The sequence below is a fragment of the Schistocerca nitens genome, chromosome 5 (assembly GCF_023898315.1).
Source record: "Schistocerca nitens isolate TAMUIC-IGC-003100 chromosome 5, iqSchNite1.1, whole genome shotgun sequence".
Taxonomy (NCBI): domain Eukaryota; kingdom Metazoa; phylum Arthropoda; class Insecta; order Orthoptera; family Acrididae; genus Schistocerca; species Schistocerca nitens.
This window is the reverse complement of record NC_064618.1, coordinates 250,059,706-250,085,928: the sequence shown is the minus strand read 5'-3', so window position 1 is coordinate 250,085,928 and position 26,223 is coordinate 250,059,706. Positions and strand designations below refer to the sequence as shown.

Here is a 26,223-nt window from a genome sequence, read left to right as displayed (position 1 = left end):
TATAATAGTGAAGGACGGAGAAGGTGGTGCTATAGTATGGAGGTATTTTTCGTGGTCAGCGTATGATCCCACAATTGCACTGAAGTAAATGCTAAATGGTTAAGGATATTAACTTATTTTAGAGCATTGTGTATTGCATACAGCAGAAGAATAGTTCGGAGACAATGACTGTTTGTATGAACATGACAATGCATATTGTTGTAATGCAACACCTGAGAGGGAATGATTTACAGAAAAGAACGTTCCTGAAATGGACTGTCCTGCACAGTGTACCGACCTGAAACCAATGAAACATCTTTGGCATGCATTAAATGTATTCTCAATTGTGTACATGGACAACCACCACCTGTAGAATGAAATGATGACAATGAAAATTTGTGCCGGACCGTAATTTCAACCCGGATCTCCCATTATCGCGAGCGGTCGCCTTACCATTAGCTATCCGTGCACGACCCACGGCCAGACGCTAGCTTCCATGTGTTGTCAAACATATCCTATAGGTATATTCCTGTACAAGAGAGACATTTTACTTAGTAGTCGCTTGGTAGGTGCCGGCGGGTAAGTACGACATTGCAGTGCTGGCATTTTTCCGATTCACGATACAAAGTTCCTTTCGACATGCATGCATGACCGAAGTAACAGGCACTGCGGCGACTACAGCCGTTATGAAATAAATGAAATGTATTCGCAGTTGTCCGCAGCTCGTGGTCTTGCGGTAGCGTTCTCGCTTCCTGCGCACGGGGTACCGGGTTCGATTCCCGGCGGGGTCAGGGATTTTCCCTGCCTCGAGATGAATGGCTGTTGTTGTGTTGTCTTCATCCCCATTACGATTGGAGGAAGGCAGTGGCAAACCACCTCCGTTACGACCTTGCCTAGTCGGCGGTGCGGGTCTCCCGTATCGTTCCCTACGCTCCTCGCTCCTGCGACCTCATCATCATCATCATCATCATCATTCGCAGTTGCCGTATAGCTGAATGACGGTATGACGACAAAAAATTCGTGCTGGACCGAGTTGAGCGGGAAACCCCGGTTCGAGTCCAGGTCCGGCACAAATTTTCACTGTCGTCATTCCATTGTACAACTGATGGTTGTCCATATTCGCAACTGCGAATACATTTCATATATTTTATAACGGCTGTAGTTGCCTCAGTGTCTGTTTTCGGCCTTGCATGCCTGTCCAAAGGAACTTTAAATCGTAAATCGCTATAATACACAAACTGCAATATCCTATCGTACGTCCGCAGCTCGTGGTCGTGCGGTAGCGTTCTCGCTTCCCACGCCCGGGTTCCCGGGTTCGATTCCCGGCGGGGTCAGGGATTTTCTCTGCCTCGTGATGACTGGGTGTTGTGTGATGTCCTTAGGTTAGTTAGGTTTAAGTAGTTCTACGTTCTAGGGGACTGATGACCATAGATGTTAAGTCCCGTAGTGCTCAGAGCCATTTGAAGCATCCTATCGTACCTTCGGGGCTTCGTTCCACACCCCAACATTCGGCATCATTACGTTCTCTGCTTTCAGCTCAGGAGGAAGAATGGGGCACTATTCCCCCACAAACATTCAGACATCTAACTGGAACTGTCATCAACACAGTTCGACCCAACATAAAGGGTAAGGGTGGTCACACCCCATATTTATGTCCAGTGATAACTGACTGGATACGTTTGATCAGACAGCTTATCTCACTACTGTTCTAAAAAACAGTCTGATAAACCTTGACCAAGAGGAAACACCACAGCCTTCTATTTAACGACCAACCTAATACTACAAGCCACGTAATTGCGTCTCATCGTTTCCCGGATTGTCGCATCTTTCTCATCTATTTTGGTTGCTTTCACTATATTTTGATTTCCATCTCACTGTAAAGTGCTTAACACTCTGCTGATTTAGCATAAGTACAGATTTTCTGCAGCTGGAAATGTATCAGGTTAGCAACCGTTACGTTACTCAATGAAGAGTTGCTACAGTTGCTGATATGTACTTTACTAAGTTCATGGCCGGTTTCGACCTTCACATCCAGGCCATTTTAAAGTAGATCTGGTAATTGTGTTGTTGTGAAGCAACGTGACATGATTCGTTGACATACCCTCACAATAGTGTAATTGTCAGATGCACTCCTGGATGTGAAGGCCGAAACCGGACGTGTACTTAAATGTACACGGGTTGGACAAAAATATGGAAACACTTGGAGAAATGCATGCCTGACCGTAAATGCAGATGCTAACCAAGCTTTCAGACTGCGCTGTTGTGTTTGACCACGAAAGGCACCTGTGCAGTGTCCCCAATGCGTTGCAGGTGTCAGTTGTGGTCAGAATAGTGTTCTGTGTAGTTGTGAGAGCACTATGTCGGGGCTGAGTGAATCCGAATATGGGCAAATTGTGCGCGCTCGTATGGTGGGTGCTTACACAACAACGAGAGACGAAGAAAGCGGGAAAACTTCATCCGCTAACTCACAACGCTGACGACAGTGTGTGCTGAGTGGTCGTGATAGATGATTATTGGAAAGGATTGAAGACGACAGCTGCAAAAGTCACTGCAGACATGAATGTCGCACTCGCGAACCCTGTTAGCAGCAGAACAACGCAAAGGGAGCTCAATAACATCTACATCTACATCCATACTCCGCAAGCCACCTGACGGTGTATGGCGGAGGGTACTTAGAGTACCTCTATCGGTTCTCATTTCTATTCCAGTCTCGTATTGTTCGTGGAAAGAAAGATTGTCGGTATGCCTCTGTGTGGGCTCTAATCTCTCTGATTTTATCCTCATGGTCTCTTCGCCTGATATACGTAGGAGGGAGCGATATACTGCTTGACTCTTCGGTAAAGGTATGTTCTCGAAACTTCAACGAAAGCCCGTACTGAGCTACTGAAGAGTCTTCCAATGGAGTTTAACTATCATCTCCGTAACGCTTTCGCGATTACTAAATGATCTTTAACGAAGCGCGCTGCTCTCCGTTGGATCTTCTCTATCTCTTCCATCAACCCTATCTGGTACGGATCCCACACTGGTGAGCAATACTCTAACAGTGGGCGAACAAGTGTACTGTAACCTACTTTCTTTGTTATCGGGTTGCATTTCCTTAGGATTCTTCCAATGAATCTCAGTCTGGCATCTTCTTTACCGACGATCAACTTTATATGATCATTCCATTTTAAATCACTCCTAATGCCTACGCCCAGATAATTTATGGAATTAACTGCTTCCAGTTGCTGACCTGCTATATTGTAGCTAAATGATAAAGGATCTTTCTTTCTATGTATTCGCAGCACATTACACTTGTCTACATTGAGATTCAATTGCCATTCCCTGCACCATCCTTCTATTCGTTGCAGAACCTCCTGCATTTCAGTACAATTTTCCATTGTTACAACCTCTCGATATACTACAGCATCATCCGCAAAAAGCCTCAGTGAACTTCCGATGTTATCCACAATGTCATTTATGTATATTGTGAATAGCAACGGTCCTACGACACTCCCCTGCGGCACACCTGAAATCACTCTTATTTCGGAAGACTTCTCTCCATTGAGAATGGCGTGCTGCGTTCTGTTATCTAAGAACTCTTCAATCCAATCACACAATTGGTCTGATAGTCCATATGCTCTTACTTTGTTCATTAAACGACTATGGGGAACTGTATCGAACGCCTTGCATCTATCTGGGAACCCGTGTCTATGGCCCTCTGAGTCTCGTGGACGAATAGCGCGAGCTGGATTTCACGCGATCGTCTTTTTCGAAACCCATGTTGATTCCTACAGAGTAGATTTCTAGTCTCCAGAAAAGTCATTGTACTCGAACATAGTACGTGTTCCAAAATTCTACAACTGATCGACGTTAGAGATATAGGTCTATAGTTATGCACATCTGTTCGACGTCCCTTCTTGAAAACGGGGATGACCTGTGCCCTTTTCCAATCCTTTGAAACGCTACGCTCTTCTAGAGACCTACGGTACACCGCTGCAAGAAGGGGGGCAAGTTCATTCGCGTACTCTGTGTAAAATCGAACTGGTATCCCATAAGGTCCAGCGGTCTTTCCTCTTTTGAGCGATTTTAATTGTTTTTCTATCCCTCTGTCATCTATTTCGATGTCTACCATTTTGTCATCTGTGCGACAATCTAGAGAAGGAACTACAGTGCTGGGAACTGCAGCGCGAACTGGAATCCCAAACACACGAATCAGTGACGCTGATGCCTGATGCGGGAAAACGTGGTGCGGAAGACATAAAATGTGGACTATGGAGAAATGGAAGAAAGGGATTTGGTCGGATGCGTCTTGTTTCACACTGTTTCCAACTTATGACCGAATTAACGTCCCAAGAGAGGCGAGGGGATGAGGTCATGGTGATTTGGGCAGCCATATCGCGGTATTCCAGGGGCCCCTTGGTTATTCTGCGTTACTGCCAAAGAACACGCGACCATTTTGGCAGGTCAGGTCCATCCCAGTGTACAGTGTCTGTTCCAAGACGACAGACACGTCTGTTCCAAGACGACAGACACCTCTTCACACAACTCGCATCGTCCAGGACTGGTTTTGTTAGCACGAGGATGAATTGTCATATCTCCCCTGACACAACAGTCACCAGATCTCAATATTACTGAGCCTTCGTGGCCTATTTTGAAGGCAAGGGTCCGTGATAGCTATTCACATTCATCAATCGTTAACTGAACTTGCCAATATTTGGCAGGATGAGTGGTAGAAGATCCCATTGAAAAGCATACCAGGATCTGTATTTATCCATTCACACGCGACTGTTTTGAATGCCAACGGTTTTCCTACACCGTATTAGACGTGCTAATGTGTTGTGTTTTTGGTGTTTCCATATTTTTTGTCCAACTCCTGTCTGGGCGAGGTGGTGCAAAGGTTAGCACACTGGACTCACATTCTGGAGAACGACGCTTCAAACTCGCGTTGTCTTGTCGTGGTTGTTTATCGTTTTTAATATTTTTAATAGATTTATACATAGTCCCACATCGTTACTTTTTCTTCTTCTCTGTCATTTTTTCACTTTTGTACCTTTCGTGGCGATGATATGACATCGAAGAATCTTCATCGATATGGAAGGAAGAATGTGTCTGAAGTTCCGTTAATGACGCAGAACCATACCTAGAACGTGCGAACCGCTGCCCTCCCCCCTTACTAAAGAGACTGAGAAATGATACTAGTTATTCTCCTCTCCATGAACCATGCTCATTAAACAGTCCAGTTGGAGTTACTAGGCGCTACTTTCGGACCAGCAATGGATCAGTGGGCGGGGATAATGATATGGTTACCTTAATGAGTTTATTAACAGAAGTGGGGTTCTTTAAAGACATTGACAAGTAATTCAGTAAAATTTATCTAAGATGCAACGACAATTATAACACTATTCTGCATGGTATCAGATGATTGAAATTTAATGTCTGTTTTAATTCCATTTCTTATCCTGAAACCAGAACCTCAGTTATTGGCTAACAAAAATGGTTCAAATGTCTCTGAGCACTATGGGACTTAACATCTGAGGTCAACAGTCTCCTAGAACTTGGAGCTACTTATAACCTACCTACTCTAACGACATCAAATACATCCATGCCCGAGACAGGATTCGAACCTGCGACCGTAGCGGTCGCGCGGTTCCAGACTGGAGCTCCTAGAACCGCTCGGCCACACCGGCCGTCTTTTGTCTAACACGTACAGTTTTTTCTGCTATGAAGGCGGGTGCGTTTTAGGGACTTGGATAGGGAAATTTCACTCTACAGACTTGCAAGCCGTTGTGTCTGCACAACTGGACCAGCTGTTTGTTTTTTTGTTGTTTGCAAGTTAAATGAATGCACTAGTATTTCTTGCAGACCAGTGATTGGTGTGTTTTTCTTGTGGGAGAGCAGTTTTATGCATAACTTTTCTTCGAGAGGTGTTCTTATTTTACCGAATTCAGAATCTTCTGGCACCAGAAACAAAGTTATCGTGGTACAGGCACAGAGAACAAGAACTAGTTTCTCTATTATCACATAAAAATTCTTTAGTATACTGCAATAATGTTAACAAGATAATGCAGTTCTATGGAAGTGAACATGGTTCTAATCAGTGGAGACTTTTATAGACTCATTAAAGAGAGGCCTCAAGGGCAATATTTATGGATGTCTTCCTATGGCTCATTCAGTTCTAATGGAAGAGACATTTGAGAATCTTGAGGTACTCTTAGGAAGAATTAAATATGAGAAACATGACTGGTTTATCTGTGGTGATTTAAAAGTTATGGGACTGCTATTAGGACAACAGGCGGGATATACGAAAAGCCTTGCTTTTTATGTGAGACGGAGCGGAACAGAGGCGTTGGAGTACGAAAGATTGGCCAGAGCGGAGGCATTTCACTCCTGGAACTAAAAATATCATGCACAGACTGCTTGTTGATCCCAAGAAAGTTTGTTTCCACCACTACATCTCAAATTAGGTTTGAAGAAGCAGTTTGTACAGGCTCTACCACAAGATGGGCTTTGCTTCAAGTATCTTTTAATGAAATTCCCATTCATCACACGAGAAAAGGTAACCGCTGGAATTTTTGTTGGTCCTCAGATTCGTAAATTGATGAGGGGTAAAGAATTTGAGGAGACAATGAATGAGAGAGAAAATAATACGTCGACTTCCTTCAGATCGGTCACTGGAAATTTCCTGGAAATAAGAAAGATCCAAATTACAAGTATGTTGTTGAAACCATGAGAGAAAACTTCCAGAAGTTGGGCTGCAATATGAGTGTTACGGCTCACTTTCTGCACTCCCATATCGACTGTTTAACAGAAGATCTGGGATATTACAGTGATGGGCAAGGTGAACGCTTCCAGCAGTGCGTTAAAGACATGGAGAAAACATACCAGGGCATATGGAATGAAGATATGACCGCTGACTACTGCTGGATGTTAAAGAAGGACGGTGAAGGCGGAGAAGACGGCCGGTATGCAAGGAAGTAAAAAAGAAACAATTTGAAAATTAATGGACATCTTATCTTTGCACTTTGTTAGACCAAATACAGATTTGTAAGTACTGTGCTTTCTGAATGTCTCAATAATGTTTCGATTAAAAGACTGGCCGTTTTATATCTTGTTCGTTTGAATAAATTAGTTCAATTCTTTAAATATAACTTCTTATTTTGAGTAAAAACTTGACGTGGTGGAACAAAACGGAAGTCATTTCAGCATTAGCGAATGATTCCAAAACACCTAATAGTGGCAAATCACCTGAGAAAAGTTAAAAAAAATGGCTCTGAGCACTATGGGACTTAACATCTGAGGTCATCAGTCCCCTAGAACTTAGAACTACTTAAACCTAACTAACCTAAGGACATCACACACATCCATGCCCGAGACAGGATTCGAACCTGCGAGCGTAGCGGTCGCACGGTTCCAGACTGAAGCGCCTAGAATCGCTCGTCCACACCGGCCGACCACCAGCTCTCTAATGTACTAAATTTTCCCTGGCTGAAATCCGCGACTAGACGACAGCGATTGCATTCATACCTGGATAAGCGACGCTATTTTGGCTGTGGGCATGTAGAAACTAACTGTGAAATTATTGACGGTTATTAAATCGCGACCTATACCGCCGATATTGCCCGTAAATCTCAACACTGTTGGCGTGTGAACACGCTGGCTGCGGGAGACGCCGATGGCTCCTCAAGTGCGGCTGTGTGGGTGCCGCTAACCGCGTCGTCCTCGGACGAAGACCTGACCCAGGAGTCTGCTGGCGAAGTCTCCGCCTGGAGCGTCGTGACCTCAAACTACCCCAGCTGCATGCGGAACCCGAAGTGTCTCTACCGACTGTAAGACGTAAAGTGACTCTGCTGCAAACAGAGGCCAAAGGGTCCTCTCTGCAAGCATAGCCTGACAACGCTCTGTTGTTGTTGTGGTCTTCAGTCTTGAGACTGGTTTGATGCAGCTCTCCGTGCTACTCTATCCTGTGCAAGCCTCTTCATCTCCCAGTACCTACTGCAGCCTACATCCTTCTTAATCTGCTTAGTGTATTCATCTCTTGGTCTCCCTCTACGACTTTTACCCTCCACGCTGCCCTCAAATAATAAATTGGTGATCCCTTGATGCCTCAAAACATGTCCTACCAACCGATCCCTTCTTCTAGTCAAGTTGTGCCACAAACTTCTCCCCAATCCTATTCAATACCTCCTCATTAGTTACGTGATCTACCCATCTAATCTTCAGCATTCTTCTGCAGCACCACATTTCGAAAGCTTCTACTCTCTTCTTGTCCAAACTATTTATCGTCCATGTTTCGCTTCCATACATGGCTACACTCCATACAAATACTTTCAGAAACGACTTCCTGACATTTAAATCTATACTCGAGTTTACAAATTTTTCTTCTTCAGAAAAGTTTTCCTTGCCGACATCGCTCTACCCAGAGCAAAATCCGTAGTTAAAAGCGCATAGCGCGTCAGGTCTGTGGACGTCCCCCGCGTTTCAAGCAGAAACTGCCAATCAGAGGAGTAATATTTTTGTTCCGGGAATGAAAAAATTACGTAGACTCTTCTGTCCTCCCACCAACGAAGGAAAAACGCGCTCTTCCACTTCCAGACATTAGCGTTTAAAAATTTTACGTCACTATACTCCAGACAATCCAAATGTCTTGTATTTGGTGCCTTTAACACATTTTTTCTAGTATGACATGAAGAGAAAAGGGAAAAGTGGTTAGCTAGATGTTGAATAGGCAGCTGACGCCTATGACCATCATTCCCAGAGACTGTCCGTTTTTTTTTTATGTTACTTAACAAATCCTCTTTCCACCAGGGAAACGTTTCGCAGATATTCTTAGCAAAAAAATGTTGCACAGTGCCCCTGTCTGACAAAGTCTCTCCAGGAAGCAGATAGAACACAATGCACAGCTATCTGCAGCATCTGTCCTCTGTGCCAAAAGCGGAGCTTTGGAACCTGTTTATCTGTCCTTGTGGTCTGCGGCTGGCGGGCTGGCGCAGTTCGCCGAAAATGTCGTAGACCGCACCGAGTACATGCACTGGAACACCTACAAGTATATAAATGGGAGAAAAGGAAGGAACCACCTACGCAGTCACTGCTGTTGTATTGGCAAAAAAAAAAAAAAAGTTGGCTCTAAGCACTATGGTACTTAACATCTGAGGTCATCAGTCCCCTAGAACTTAGAACTACTTAAACCTAACTAACTTAAGGACATCACACACATCCATGCCCGAGGCAGGATTCGAAACTGCGACCGTAGCAGTCGCGCGGTTCCGGACTAAAGCGCCCAGAACCGTTCGGCCACAGCGGCCAGCCTGTTGTATTCCAATTGAAAACAACTGTTCGTTTCTGCAGTCTACTCGATTTCGATTGGTTTCAACTTAAAATGCAATTTAGGCACGGAGAACCATAAGGGCCCAAAGCACGGAAACCATGTTTTGAGAAAAATGGATATTCGTGAAAATCAAATTTACAGAAAAACTACAAATCTCATAAGTCTTAATTTTAATCAAGTCTCAACATCACATATCTCTTATGAAAAAATAATTTACCAATTTTATGTCACGATGTATTAAGTAATATTTTCATATATGGGCTAGGGACAATTGCGTATTTTGACAATAGTTAAATTCGTAATTAAGTCTTCCAACACTTCGTGGTCCTCGTTAGCATCATTTTCGTTAAGCAGAGTTTGGGACTTGAAGTTCAGAGTAAACTGCCGATACATCTCCGATTATGAAGCACTACTACTACGTTCATGATATACACGCTAAATTACATTGTCAATTCTAGATAACAACTGAGCAGCGCAGAGAAACAAATGGTTCAAATGGCTCTGAGCACTATGGGACTTAACTTCTGAGGTCATCAGTCCCCTAGAACTTAGAACTACTTAAACCTAACTAACCTAAGGACATCACACACATCCATGCCCGAGGCAGGATTCGAACCTGTGACCGTAGCGTCGTGCGGTTCCAGACTGTAGCGCCTAGAACCGCTCGGCCACTCCGGCCGGCGCAGAGCAACAAAACTGTGGTTTGCGCTTTGGACCGATGTGGAAATGAATGTCCGAGAAATCGGTGAGACAGGTTTTCGTGAATGTTCATGTTTACGGTGTGTGTCTACAACTGTGGACAAAGCTGGTTCATCACAAGATCATCAGATGCCAGGGGCATGCATACATGCTGCAATCTCAAAATCGATGAGGGTGCGCTTTAGACCTTTATGGTTCTCAGCGCCTCAACTGATTTGCATAGCAAATTGACACCAATTTGCGTATAAAAGTGTGGCCAATTTACATAATAGCCTATCGCCAGAATGAAAATAGGCAAGGAAATCTGCTTCGCCACTCTTCGGATGTTTATCTCTTGCTATCTCAACTCAGATTTCGAATTTATTTTCCAAATCCTAGGGTGATATTTTAGGATCATTACAGATTGTTTGTATCCGTACTTCAGAACTTTTTCATGTCCCTCAAGTGTTAATAGCTTAATTCCTTTTCTGTTTCCCACAAGAAGTTAATTATTCGGTTTTGCTCGAACTCCAGATAAAGTGCGTCCACAACAGAGTTGATATGCTATGTGTGGCCAATGAAGGCAATAAAGGCTACACTTGTTAATTCATTGTCACTGTCTGTATAATATACTGCGGCGAATTCTTCCTGTATACGTCTGCAAATGCAAGGCACAAGTTCTCAGTATGAGAAACTGCTTGTGACAAGCTTCCTCATTTCTGTGTACGGCGAAGATTCTAGATTTCTATTGTATTTTCGCAACACAAAAGGACAAATTGTAGAACAATGATCGAAGAACGAAAAATGCAATGGTTTTTCCGCTCTCAATTGGAAGCTTACTAACGATTTACAAAGTGTCTAGCGTTCTAATGTAGCGATCACTTTTTTTTCTTGAAAAGCTTTTTGACCTCTCAAATAAAGGTTGTTAACCTATGTTGTTACTCTTCGTATAAAAAGAGTACAAATGAATTATGCACAGTTAGTAAGAAAACGGAAAGTAGCGCCACACGTGGTTTTTTATTTATTTTTTACTTAATGCAGGAAACGAGCAAAGTACAACCGAAAGGGAAGTAGAGTACTCTGAGCATTTGATAATGGCGACCGCCTACTTGCTTTGCAGGAGCAGAGACCCGACCCCTAGCGGCATCTTTCGCAACCATAATTCAACCCTTTTGTGTGTCCATCCTTTTGACTGGAGGTTGTAAGAAAATGAAACACCTACAGTCGTCTTTATGATCTTAGTGTACTGCTACCAGTTTCGGCGCTTCAGTGCGACATCTTCAGGCCTTAGTTGATGCTGAAGGTGTTATACGATCCATATATCGCGGCATCAGTGGCCAACGTAACTGGTTTACGCAGACTATCTGCGATGTCAGCACTCCAATCATCAACTACTATCACTCCAACCAGTTGATGGTTGGAGTGCTGACGTTACAGTTACAAATAGTTTGCGAAAGCCCTTTATGTTGGCCACTGACGCAGCGATATATGGATCGTGATAACCCTTTCAGCGCCAAATAAGGCCTGAAGATAGCGCACTGAAGTGCCCAAACTGGTAGCTACAAAATAAGTAAAATTATAAGGACGGCTGTTAACGTTTCATTTTCTTACAATAATTCAACCCGTCTACAACCCCCCCCCCTCTCCACCTAAAACTACCATGTTACATTGTACGTATAATGCTTGGCAGAACGTTCACTTCCGCGTTAAACAGATTATAGGCGACGGTGCGTGACTGTATGAGCTTGTGGATGAAAACAAGTGCATCCCTCCTAAACTCTCCAACACGCTGCCTCCTGGGTCTCATTAATGAACAGAGCAAACTGGGTTTCACACGATCGACACTTGCGGAAATGTTGATTTCTAGTTAGGCAGTGTTCGGAGGCGTGCTTCCCCATTATCCACGATTATTTCGTGGTCCTGATTCTTATGAAATGCCGCACCGCCCCACCATGAACCATGAACCATGGACCTTGCCGTTGGTGGGGAGGTTTGCGTGCATCAGCGATACAGATGGCCGTACCATAGGTGCAAAAACAACGGAGGGGTATCTGTTGAGAGGCCAGACAAACGTGTGGTTTGTTGCAAAGGCAACAGTCTGGATGATTGACTGATCTGGCCTTGCAACACTAACCGAAACGGCCTTGCTGTGCTGGTACTGCGAACGGCTGAAAGCAAGGGGAAACTACAGCCGTAATTTTTCCCGAGGGCATGCAGTGTTACTGTAAGGTTATGAACGGAATGGACAGTGTCTCGAAAGGAGGATATAAGATGAACACCAACAAAAGCAAAACGAGGATAATGGAATGTAGTCGAATTAAATCGGGTGATGCTGAGGGAATTCGATTAGGGAATGAGACACTTAAAGTAGTAAAGGAATTTTGCTATTTGGGGAGCAAAATAACTGATGATGGTCGAAGTAAAGAGGATATAAAATGTAGACGTAATGGCAAGGAAAGTGTTTCTCAAGAAGAGAAATTTGTTAACATCGAGTATAGATTTAAGTGTCAGGAAGTCGTTTCTGAAAGTATTTGTATGGAGTGTAGCCATGTATGGAAGCGAAACATGGACGATAAATAGTTTGGACAAGAAGAGAATAGAAGCTTTCGAAATGTGGTGCTACGGAAGAATGTTGAAGATTAGATGGGTAGATCACGTAACTACTGAGGAGGTACAGAATGGAATTGGGGTGAAGAGGTGTTTGTGGTACAACTTGACTAGAAGAAGGGATCGGTTGGTAGAACATGTTCTGAGGCATCAAGGGATCACCAATTCACTATTGGAGGGCAACGTGGAGGGTAAAAATCGTAGAGGGAGACCAAGAGATGAATACACTAACAAGGGAACCTCCCCATCGCACCCCCCTCAGATTTAGTTATAAGTTGGCACAGTGGATAGGCCTTGATAAACTGAACACAGATCAATTGAGAAAACAGGAAGAAGTTGTGTGGAACTGTGAAAAAATAAGCAAAAATATACAAACTGAGTAGTCCATGGGCCACATAGGCAACATCATGGACAATACGAGCTCAGGAGCGCCGTGGTCCCGTCGTAGCGTGAGCAGCTGCAGAATGAGAGGTCCTTGGTTCAAGTCTTCCCTCGAGTGAAAATTTTACTTTCTTTATTTTTGCATAGTTATTATCTGTCCGTTCGTTCATTGACGTCTCTGTTCACTGTAATAAGTTTAGTGTCTGTGTTTTGCGACCGCATCGCAAAACCGTGCGATTAGTAGACGAAAGGACGTGCCTCTCCAATGGGAACCGAAAACATTTGATCGCAAGGTCATAGGTCAACCGATTCCTCCACAGGAAAACACATCTGATATATTCTGTACGACACTGGTGACGGCATGTGCGTCACATGACAGGAATATGTTGTCGACCCACCTAACTTGTACACTTGGCGAATGGGTAAAAAGATTCTTCTACCTTGCCTGATTTAGGTTCTCTTGTGGATGTGGTAATCACTCCCAAAAAAGTGATGAAAACATAAGAGTTTGTCACATAAACTGAAAATAAAAAATTAAACTTTTCACTCGATGGAAGATTTGAACCAAGAACCTTTCGTTCCGCAGCTGCTCACGTTACCACGAGACCACGGCGCTCCTGCGGTCCCAGTGTCCTTGACGTTGCTTATCTTCCCGTAAACTACTCAGTTTGTATATTTTGCTTATTTTTTCACAGTCCCACACAACTTCTTCCTGTTTTCTCAATTGATCTGTGTTCAGTTTTTCAAGGCCATCCACTGTGCCAACTTACAACTAAATCTGAGGGGGGTGCGATGGGGAGGTTCCCTTGTAAGCAGTTTCAAAAGGAAGTAGGTTCCAGTAGGTACTGGGGGATGAAGAAGCTTGCACATGATAGAGTAGCACGGAGAGCTGCATCAAATCAGTCTCACGACTGAAGACCGCAACAACAACAACAGTAGTTAAACAGCAAGAGACGCGACTTACGGGACTCTGTTGCGATGAGGGGGAGGAATGAGCGAGCCAGTGAGGACGAGGTTCGAAGCACTGAGTATCGACGGTGCGCCCGTTTGCAGCGCGCCTGCGCCCAGGGCGGCTCCGGTTGCAGATGGCGCATTATGTAACTCTCATTAAATCGGATTTGTACTCTAATTCTGCCCCCTGCGCAATCAAGCAGTCGTCTGCACTGCAGGCCTCGCGAGCTCCGGTATTCTCGGCGCCCAGTTGCAGCGGGATCACGCAATGACCGAGGGCTCTGCACACTACCGACAGAAGCCGCCACGCCGTATCACACAAATGACACGTGCTGGAGGGATTAACGCGGTCAAAACTGTCGTCTCTGGCTATATGGGACCGTCGACTGTTTCTCTAACAAGGGTGGGCCAAGACGCTGGAATGACAGGTTTACTTCAAACGTTGTACACATTTAGTAGGCCATTACAACAACATAATGTGCGAGTAGTAAGGTGCTACTCTGGCAATTCCGAGAAAATCGCAAGAGAAGTTCTACGCGTCTATTATGTAACTTACGTGTCTGTGCGTATGGGCCGAACTTTAAAGTTCATTGAGGGCAAATAGTTAGCGTTCGAACTTTGTAAGACGAAAGTGTAGGAACCGGCGGTTCGACTCCTGCTCAAACTGAATTTTTGATCTATATTTCTTTTCATCAATGGTTAATTATTTAATCTATATGTCGTTTGATTAAATAATTAGCCAGTGATGAATAGAAATATAGATCAAAAATTCAGTTTGAGCAGGAGTCTAACCGCCGGTTCCTATACTTTCGTCTTACAAAGTTCGAACGCTAACTATTTGCCCACAATGAACTTTAAAGTTCGGCCCCTACGCATTTGTAGACTTACAGAAAGCTTTTGACAATGTTGACTGGAATACTCTCTTTCAAATTCTAAAGGTGGCAGGGGTAAAATACAGGGAGCGAAAGGCTATTTACAATTTGTACAGAAACCAAATGTCAGTTATAAGAGTCGAGGGACATGAAAGGGAAGCAGTGGTTGGGAAGGGAGTGAGACAGGGTTGTTGTAGCCTCTCCCCGATGTTATTCAATCTGTATATTGAGCAAGCAGTAAAGGAAACAAAAGAGAAATTCGGAGTAGGTATTAAAATCCATGGAGAAGAAATAAGAACTTTGAGGTTCGCCGATGACATTGTAATTCTGTCAGAGACAGCAAAGGATCTGGAAGAGCAGTTGAACAGAATGGACAGTGTCTTGAAAGGAGGATATAAGATGAACATCAAGAAAAGCAAAGCGAGGGTAACGGAATATAGTTGAATTAAATCGGGTGATACTGAGGGAATTAGATTGGGAAATGAGACACTTAAAGTAGTAAAGGAGTTTTGCTATTTGGGGAGCAAAATAACTGATTACGGTTGAAGTAGAGAGGATATAAAATGTAGACTGGCAATGGCAAGGAAAGCGTTTCTGAAGAAGAGAAATTTGTTAAGATCGAGTATAGATTTAAGTGTCAGAAAGTCGTTTCTGAAAGTATTTGTATGGAGTGTAGCCATGTATGCAAGTGAAACATGGACGATAAATAGTTTAGACAAGAAGAGAATAGAAGCTTTCGAAATGTGGTGCTACAGAAGAATGCTGAAGATTAGATGGGTAGATCACATAACTAATGAGGAGGTATTGAACAGAATTGGGGAGAAAAGTAATTTGTGGCGGATCTTGACTAGAAGAAGGGATCGGTTGGTAGGGTATATTCTGAGGCGTCAAGGGCTCACCAATTTAGTATTGGAGGGCAGCGTGGAGGGTAAAAATCGTAGAGGGAGACCAAGAGATGAATACACTAAGCAGATTAAGAAGGATGTAGGTTGCAGTAAGTACTGGGAGATGAAGAAGCTTGCACAGGATAGAGTAGCATGGAGAGCTGCATCAAACCAGTCTCTGGACTGAAGACCCCAACAACAACATGTCGTTTGAGAGGTAATGTAACTAAATACCACAACGTGTACTTGCATCAAGTTTTACTGGAATTCATGTCACTTGACTGTTTACTGATTTTAATTATTAGAACAAACATGTTTATAACCATCGACAAGTAAATGAAGAATCGAATACATTTTTCCTGAAAATGTGTGCCTGTCGTGATTTGCGGAACCCCTTGTATAATTACTCTGGTAAAGTACCGGGAACGACTTTGCACCTCGACGCTTCGAGCTGCAGACACAGAGGGAGGCCCCATTTAGCAGTTAACCAGCGTAGCGGTGAGATGTTGCTAATGTAGCAAGAACGAATAGAGTCAAATTTTTTGAATATCGCAGAATTCACACTTGTACTACAAAAATGTAGGTTTGAGCGGGAGTCGAACAGTAGGCTCATACATATTCATCTTGTGGAGCTCGAACGCTAACCACTTTTTTTCTTGTTGTTGATCTCATTTTGTTCGTTAATGTTCATTGTATTTGTTGGGGGCGGACGTTCCATGGTTATTGTCCGATTTCATCGTTCATCCATGAACTCAGTTTTCTTATTACAGAGGGCACCTAACCTTCTTTTTTTTTTCCTTCGGTTTTGTTCGTTGAGTTTGTTCTGGGCGGACGCTACATGACATCCGTTCAAGTTGATCGTTGATTCCTTTACTCGGTTTTTTTTTATTTTTTTACTACAGAGGGCCACCGTCTCTCTGACTGAACACGCTGAGCTACCGTGCTGGCACCACTTGACCGTCATGAACCTTAACGTCCGGCACCTACGCATGGATCCATCAGTTACATAATGGGCGCGTAAAACTTCTCTTGCCATTTTCTCGGAATTGCCACAATAGTGCACATTACTACTTGCACAGTATGTTGTTTTAATGGCCTATTAAACGTGTAGAAAGTTTGAAATATATCCGTCGTGGCCTCCCCTCGTAAGTAGTGTGGGCTGTTTCTCTACCTTGTGGCTTGCCCGGTTAATTTTGTCTGTACATCAAAAACAAACTTTACCTACCTTCAGATGGTGGCAGCTTACCTGGCACATTCGGTTACCCTTTGGAACGATTAAAGCTAACAGGTATGAAATCAATAAAGATGCAAAGATACGAAACAACATCAGTGAAATATTGTTCCGAACAGCTGAACTTCAATGTTAAGTACATGAAATGAGTATTCTAGACACGTCTTGGGCTACTATAAACTCTCATTAGCCACGTCATGTGGAGTAGAGTAGTTCCTTTGTGGCCTGGTAATAATGTCTGAGAAAATACAGCATCAACAGCAAAGAATTTCTTATCGCACAGGTCAAGCATGCAGAAATAAAATCCAGAATTGCTGTATGGTCCTATGAACAACAGCAGAAAGTAATTCAGGAGAAGACATCTGAAGATGCAGCGCTTGTCTGGGAAGGAAACGTACAAAACGTCCCTGCCTCGTGTTAAGATGTCACAGAGCATTTGGCGAATTCTCCATATCGCTGCAACGGTATCAAGTGCAGTATTTGTAGCTGCTTTGTTTGAACTTCGCAAGGAAGGAATCTAACTTCACATTAGACACTTCAGTTCCTGGAATATCATTTAAGAAGCAGTACATGCCGTACGTAAATGTGGCAGAAAGCTTATCGATACACATAAATGATACTGCATTTTCCGCACAGGGTGTTCCAAAAGGAGTGGTCAATATTCAGAGATGTGACAGAAACGATCATTCGAAGCAAAAAAGTCTAGTAAAGATGGGCTCTAAGGTGCACTTCTTCATCTTCAATACGGTGAAACAAATAAATCTCTTTTACTGCACGCTCTTTGGTTTCCATATTTTGAGAGGAGGTAGTATGAAACAAAACAAGAAAAAATAGTCTAGTAAACATAGGCTCTGAAATACTTACATTAAGACCCATAAGCACCTACTGAATAGTAGAGATGTGTTTCACAGTAGCGAAGATGAACAGTGCTCCTAAAGTATGCATTTTAGAGGCCACGTTTTCTGGCCTTTTTTTCTTCGAATGATTGCTGTGTCACACCCCTGGATATTGTCCATTCCTCCTCGGACTCCCTCTGTATTTAAAAACAGATGCAGGGCAATTCTCGTTAATAAGTCGCATCGTCTGCAAAAGAGCTCCAGTTTTTCAACTATTCTGGTGTGTTCTACGCGTGGTTATTCCATTTAACCTGCTAAATGCTTCAATGGCGTAATAACTTCGAATCGTCATTCCATTAATATCTTTGATTAGGACATCGTGATACCGTAAAGGATGAGAAGCATTTCCGCGCTTGCCTGCACAGATGCTGTTAAAGGCCCCTTCTGAACATGGCGCTACAGCCGGCATCATTATTCTATTCATAGCCGCTTAATCGCTTAGCGCAAATCCGGCTACGTAATGGGCGAGGACCGTATCAGGGCGCTGGTATAGCCGGCAACCTGCGGTTGCTGTTACTGACAAGGGAACCTCCCCATCGCACCCCCCTCAGATTTAGTTATAAGTTCGCACAGTGGATAGGCCTTGAAAAACCGAACACAGATCAATCGAGAAAACAGGAAGAATTTGTGTGGAACTATAAAAAAATAAGCAAAATATACAAACTGAGTAGTCCACGCGAAGATAGGCAACATCATGGACGTTTGGACAGGAGGAGCGCCGTGGTCCCGTGGTTAGCGTGAGCAGCTACGGAACGAGAGGTCCTTGATTCAAGTCTCCCCTCAGGCGAAAAATTTTTCTTTATTTTAGCAAAGTTGTGATCTATCCATTCGTTCATTGACGTCTCTTTTCACTGTAATAAGTTTAGTGTCTGTGTTTTGCGGCTGCACCGCAAAACCGTGCGATTAGTAGACGAAAGGACGTGCCTCTCCAATGGGAACCGAAAACTTTTGATAGCAAGGTCATAGGTCAACCGATTCCTCCACAGGAAAACACGTCTGATATATTCTATACGACACTGGTAACGGCATGTGCGTCACATGACAGGAATATGTTGTCGACCCACCTAACTTGTACACTTGGCGAATGGGTAAAAAGATTCTTCTACGTTGCCCGATTTAGGTTTGCTTGTGGATATGATAATTACTCCCAAAAAAGTGATGAAAACATAAGAGTTTGTCACATAAACTGCAACAAATGAATCCAAAAGTCTCACACTCGCACACTTTTCCCTGTGCTCTGTCAAAACATATGTTTTTTACGTTTTCAAATTTTCGTGTGTAGACCGTCAAATCCTGCATATGTTCAAGCAAATCTGAACATGTCCTGGAATTTTGGAGAGCGAAGTTGATTATGTGTGAGTGCCTGAACTTTGATAATTGTCTGAAAATAAAAAAATTAAAGTTTTTGCTGGAAGGAAAACTTGAACCAAGGACCTCTAGTTCCGCAGTTGTTCACGCTAACCACGGGACCACGGCGCTCCTGTGTTCAGTTGGTCCTTGATGTTGCATATGTTGCTCATGGACTACTCAGTTTGTATATTTTGCTTATTTTTTCATAGTTCCACACAACTTCTTCCTGTTTTCTCGATTGATCTGTGTTCAGTTTTTTAAGGTCTATACACTGTGCCAACTTATAACTAAATCTGAGGGGGGTGCGATGGGGAGGTTCCCTTGTGAGTGCTGCTCCTCGCCGCTCTGAACTAAATGGCGTCGCCTTACGTAATCGATGCACACAACAAACAGCCTACGAAACCAAAACGACGTATAGGGACTACCTTCTACATAAAAACGAGACTGCTATAGAACTTTCTTCCGTGGCTACTGTTTCTCGACACTTGAGTTGTTTCAGAAAAATCCAACCCCATCCTCTACACTTACAAGGCCCTCATCCGTCCCATCCTCTGCTATATCAATATAGAGTCCATACCATCTCCAGTATCTCCAAATCCTTAAAACGCAACACACTCTGCCTTATTGTCCCCTCCCCCATACCAGTCCACTAAGAGCTCATTATTTTCTCCTCCCTCCTCATTGAACATCTCCGTATATTCTATACGTCACGCAAAGGCTACTTCAACAGCACCTTGTTTCCTTTCCAGTTTTATACTCGTATACTGATTTACTGCCCTACATCTACGCTCTTTCAAAATCCCCTCTAAGCAATTTTAACAGCCGTCGTCATCAAGACAATGAAATTCGCCCCTGATATTTAACCCTTCTGGCACGTCAAACCAATCCTCTCCCACTTCAGAGCTCGCTCTTTCCTTCCCGTGCACTCCTGCTCTTTCCTCCTCTTAACCACAGCCTGTACTCCATCGTCTCCCATGCATTCTTACCATTCACCCTTCCACATAACACCTATCTCCAATTATCACCCACGGTGGTCTTTTAATGGAGCTCAGTTCACACCACTAGAACCACATCCCCTCTCACAAATTATCCCCTTGCAGTGGAGGTCCTCCCCGTTTTAGTCTCAAGTGCTTCCAATAGTTTTTTCAGTATTTCTTTTGAAAGATTACCATTGTAAAATCATCAGTTCAAGATTTTTAAAAACCTTGGAAATATTTATCTTTTTTAATAGACTGTCACAAATGGGAAGTGTTACTCCAGTACCAGTCTGACAATTATCGAACTTTGCGGAGACGTCCATTACGCCTACATAACGAGTTTGACTCGTAAATGTTTGAATTTTCATTCTTTTCCGAACTGATGCCGACCATCAACATAACTCTGAGTTGTGACCCCCATTAGCACGAAAACTTCCTCGTATTCATGTTAGCGTGGAAGAAACCGCTTCCGAATGTTATCTTAAAGAAATGTTATCTGTTAGTTCAGGAAGTCTGCTGGTTAGATCAGCATCTATGGAAGTTCACTTCTTCGCATCACACCCCTTACATGCTCTATGGGTGACAATGCAGGCAATTGGGAAGACTAGTCGAAGATCCGTACATTATTCTAGGCGTTTGTAGAGTGAGCTCAGCGTGGGATCTTGCAATATCCTGCTAGAATATGCCATTGAGTACCAAGGTCATGAACAGTAGGTTGTTAGACAACATAGTTATATGGAGATAAACAGCGATTAATTTACTTATAATCAATTATTCAAAATGACAGTCACAATCGCATTATTTATTTTGCCGTCAACATGTTTCAACCCGCAATGGGTTCATCTTCAGGGCAATTTACACCATTTGGTCGCTCACTGGAGTCATCACCCTCCTTGTGCACAGTTGGTAACTATGCACAGGCAGGGTGACGACTTCAGCGAGCGACCAAATGGTGTAAATTGCCCTGAAGATGACCCCATCGCGGGTTGAAACCGGTTGGCGGCAAAATAAATAATGCGATTGTGACTGTCATTTTGAATAATTGGTTATAACAATAGGGTTTTGCCAGTCTAGACACAAATAGTGGAGCATTCAGCCTCCATTCAGTATGCCCCAAAACAGTCTTGCTGCCGTATCAAATTTGCTACGTATTCACATGCGCATCCATAAGCACTTTTCCACCTCAAGGAATCTATAAGCATATATTCGTCTGATAGAGTAGTCTCTCCCTCATGATCATGGAAGTTGTCGTGGTAGGGTGGCTTGCGTGATTCAACGATACAGACAGTGCATCCACGACAGAGGGATTATCTCTTGAAAGGAAGGACCAACGTGTGGTTCCCGGGCACGGGCAGCAGCCTTTTCAGGGGAACAGTATGCATGATTGACTAATATGGCACTGTGACATCAAACAACATGGCCTTGTTTTGCAGGTCCTGTGAACGAAACTACAGCTGTTATTTTTCCCGAGGGCATGCAACTCTCCTGCATGATTAGTGCAGAGAGCTGAATGAACCACTCTTCGAGGTGAAGACCACAGCAACACCAGAGTAGCTTATCTTTGGGTGGGAACTGCAAGTCATGTCTTAAGGAAGTAGCCTAAAATCTCAGGTGAGCTGGCCAAAAGAACTGGTTGATTGGCAGAATTACAATGAAGAGCCAAAGAAATTGGTACACCTGCCTAATATCAAGTACGCCCCCCGCCGTCACGCAGAAGCGCCACAACGCGACGTGGCACGGGCTCGACTAATGTATGAAGTAGTGCTGGAGGGAACTGACACCATGAATCCTGCAGGGCTGTCCATAAATCCGTAAGAGTACGAGGGGATGGAGATCTCTTCTGAACAGCACGTTGCAAGGCATCCCAGATATGCTCAATAATGTTAATGTCTGGGGAGTTTGGTGGCTAGTGAAAGTGTTTAAAATCAGAAGAGTGTTCCTGGAGCCACTCAGTAGCAATTCTGGACGTGTGGGGTGCCGCAGTGTCCTTCTGGAATTGTCCAAGTCCATCGGGATGCACAATGGACATGAATGGATGCACGTGATCAGACAGGGTGCTTACGGATGTGTCACTTGTCACAGTTGTATCTAGACGTATCACTCCATATCGCTCCAACTGCACACGCCCAACACCATTACAGAGCCTCCACCAGCCTGAACAGTCCACTGCTGAGACGCAGGGTCCATGGATTCCTGAGGTTGTCTCCATACCCGTACACGTTCATCCGCTCGATCGTTGGGACTTTCTACTTTTTAAACGATATTTTCAACTAATCACTTAAGTTCTTGTTTCAGTGGAACTTCAAGGCAGTGACGGAGACTTTGACATTTTTACTGTGACACTAGCTCCAACCTTTTCGGTTTATTGGGCGTTGTAGGATGCAGAGTGCAAATACATTTCAGTTGCACGAATTGCACCATAAGGTATAATTCACACACATATGTCGCACCTCGGCAAGAAAAGTGACTCAAGTCGAAACACGGCATTTTTAGTTTATATCACTTCAAAAAGACGAGTGAAGTACCACAACGTACACGAAAAATAGAATGTACGTAATTTACTGCCAACAATACTAACTTGAAGTTTAAAGGATGCTTATGCTATTTCAACTTGGGTTTTTTTAGAATTAATTCTTTAAGTCGAGTTCTTTCAAGTATTGCATTTTTGTTTTGTGTCACTGCTCTTGCGAGGGTGTGATATGGTAAATAGTAGCATAGGATCTGTGGTACCGATTATAGCTCCAGTTTTGTCTTGGTACATTTTATCTTAAACCCACCTTTAATTATACTGTTGCTCTCTAAGAAAGTTCCGTCTCATTACTAAATCTATTTAAAGTTAGTCATATTACGTTAGTCCACTAACGGGTCAGATTTCTTATAAAAGCGAATGTTTGAGGGCACTGGAAACCAGAGTCATAGTAGCGACAGGGTTCCAGGCTCTCGAAACCATGATTCCAAGAGTCTTAAATCTATGGGTCTCCAGATCCATTGATTTCTGTGACCTTTCATCAGGTTGTCTACGGACGCGTTTGTTGCGGTTCAAGCACCACAAAAAGATCCGAAACTCATCGCTGAACACTACTGAATATGCTTTTATGCATATTCATCTACATCTACGTAATTACTCTGCTATTCACAATAAAGTCGCTGGCAGAGGGTTCAATGAACCACCTTCATGCTGTCTCTCTACCGTTCCACTCTCGAACGGCACGCGGGAAAAACGAGCACTTAAATTTTTCCGTGCGAGCCCTGATTTCTCTTATTTTATCGTGATGATCATTTCTCCCAATGTTGGTGGGTGCCAACACAATGTTATCGCAATCGAAGGAGAAAACTGGTGATTGAAATTTCATGAGAAGATCCCGTCGCAACGAAACACGCCTTTGTTTTAATGATTGCCACTCCAATTCAAGTATCATGTCTGTGACACTATATCTCCCCTATTTCGCAATAAAACAAAACGAGCTGCCCTCTTTGTACTTTTTCTATGTCATCCGTCAGTCCCACCTGATACGAATCCCACATCGCACAGCAATACTCCAGAACAGGGCGCACAAGTGTGGTGTAAGCAGTCTCTTTAGTAGACCTGTTGCACCTTCTAAGTGTTCTGCCAATGAATCGCAGTCTTTGGTTTGCTCTACCCACAATATTATCTATGTGATCGTTCCAATTTAGGTTATTTGTAATTGTAATCCCTAAGCACTTAGTTGAATTTAGAGTCTTCAGATTTGTGTGACTTATTGCTTAATCGAAATTTAGCTGATTTCTTTTAGTGCTCATGTGAATAACTTCACATTTTTTTCTTATTCAGAGTCAATTGCCACTTTTCGCACCATACAGATATCTTATCTAAATCATTTTGTAAGTCGTTTTGATCATCTGATCAAGACGGTATATGACAGCATCACCTGCAAATAATCTAAGATGGCTACTGAGATTGTCTCCTACGCTTGTGAGGAACGGTGTCGAAAGCCTTCTGGAAATCTAAAAATATGGAATCAATTTGACATCCCTTGTCGATAGCACTTATTACTTCACGAGTATAAAGAGCTAGTTGTGTTTCACAAGAACGATATTTTCTGAAACCGTGCTGACTATGTGTCAATAAATCGTTTTCTTCGAGGTACTTCATAATGTTCGAATAAAGTATATGTTCCAAAACCCTACTGCAAATCGACGTTAGTGATTGTTGTTGTTGTTGTTGTGGTCTTCAGTCCTGAGACTGGTTTGATGCAGCTCTCCATGCTACTCTATCCTGTGCAATCTTCTTCATCTCCCAGTACCTACTGCAGCCTACATCGTTCTGAATCTGCTTAGTGTATTCATCTCTTGGTCTACCTCTACGATTTTTACCCTCCACACTGCCCTCCAATGCTAAATTTGTGATCCCTTGTTGCCTCAAAACATGTCCTACCAACCGATCCCTTCTTCTAGTCAAGTTGTGCCACAAACTTCTCTTCTCCCCAATCCTATTCAATACCTCCTCATTAGTTACGTGATCTACCCACCTTATCTTCAGCATTCTTCTGTAGCACCACATTTCGAAAGCTTCTATTCTCTTCTTGTCCAAACTATTTATCGTCCATGTTTCACTTCCATACATGGCAACACTCCATACAAATACTTTCAGAAACGACTTCCTGACACTTAAATCTATACCCGATGTTAACAAATTTCTCTTCTTCAGAAACGATTTCCTTGCCATTGCCAGTCTACATTTTATATCCTCTCTACTTCGACCATCATCAGTTATTTTACTCCCTAAATAGCAAAACTCCTTTACTACACTCCTGGAAATGGAAAAAAGAACACATTGACACCGGTGTGTCAGACCCACCATACTTGCTCCGGACACTGCGAGAGGGCTGTACAAGCAATGATCACACGCACGGCACAGCGGACACACCAGGAACCGCGGTGTTGGCCGTCGAATGGCGCTAGCTGCGCAGCATTTGTGCACCGCCGCCGTCAGTGTCAGCCAGTTTGCCGTGGCATACGGAGCTCCATCGCAGTCTTTAACACTGGTAGCATGCCGCGACAGCGTGGACGTGAACCGTATGTGCAGTTGACGGACTTTGAGCGAGGGCGTATAGTGGGCATGCTGGAGGCCGGGTGGACGTACCGCCGAATTGCTCAACACGTGGGGCGTGAGGTCTCCACAGTACATCGATGTTGTCGCCAGTGGTCGGCGGAAGGTGCACGTGCCCGTCGACCTGGGACCGGACCGCAGCGACGCACGGATGCACGCCAAGACCGTAGGATCCTACGCAGTGCCGTAGGGGACCGCACCGCCACTTCCCAGCAAATTAGGGAGACTGTTGCTCCTGGGGTATCGGCGAGGACCATTCGCAACCGTCTCCATGAAGCTGGGCTACGGTCCCGCACACCGTTAGGCCGTCTTCCGCTCACGCCCCAACATCGTGCAGCCCGCCTCCAGTGGTATCGCGACAGGCGTGAATGGAGGGACGAATGGAGACGTGTCGTCTTCAGCAATGAGAGTCGCTTCTGCCTTGGTGCCAATGATGGTCGTATGCGTGTTTGGCGCCGTGCAGGTGAGCGCCACAATCAGGACTGCATACGACCGAGGCACACAGGGCCAACACCCGGCATCATGGTGTGGGGAGCGATCTCCTACACTGGCCGTACACCACTGGTGATCGTCGAGGGGACACTGAATAGTGCACGGTACATCCAAACCGTCATCGAACCCATCGTTCTACCATTCCTAGACCGGCAAGGGAACTTGCTGTTCCAACAGGACAATGCACGTCCGCATGTATCCCGTGCCACCCAACGTGCTCTAGAAGGTGTAAGTCAACTACCCTGGTCAGCAAGATCTCCTGATCTGTTCCCCATTGAGCATGTTTGGGACTGGATGAAGCGTCGTCTCACGCGGTCTGCACGTCCAGCACGAACGCTGGTCCAACTGAGGCGCCAGGTGGAAATGGCATGGCAAGCCGTTCCACAGGACTACATCCAGCATCTCTACGATCGTCTCCATGGGAGAATAGCAGCCTGCATTGCTGCGAAAGGTGGATATACACTGTACTAGTGCCGACATTGTGCATGCTCTGTTGCCTGTGCCTATGTGCCTGTGGTTCTGTCAGTGT

At 44.0% G+C, this 26,223-nt stretch overlaps 1 protein-coding gene across 1 annotated transcript in view; it reads right to left on the bottom strand.

Annotated features, from left to right (window-relative positions):
- Window positions 1–26,223, bottom strand: part of LOC126259207 (protein cycle) — a 981,945-nt gene that overhangs the window by 409,183 nt on the left and 546,539 nt on the right. The window lies entirely within an intron of this gene.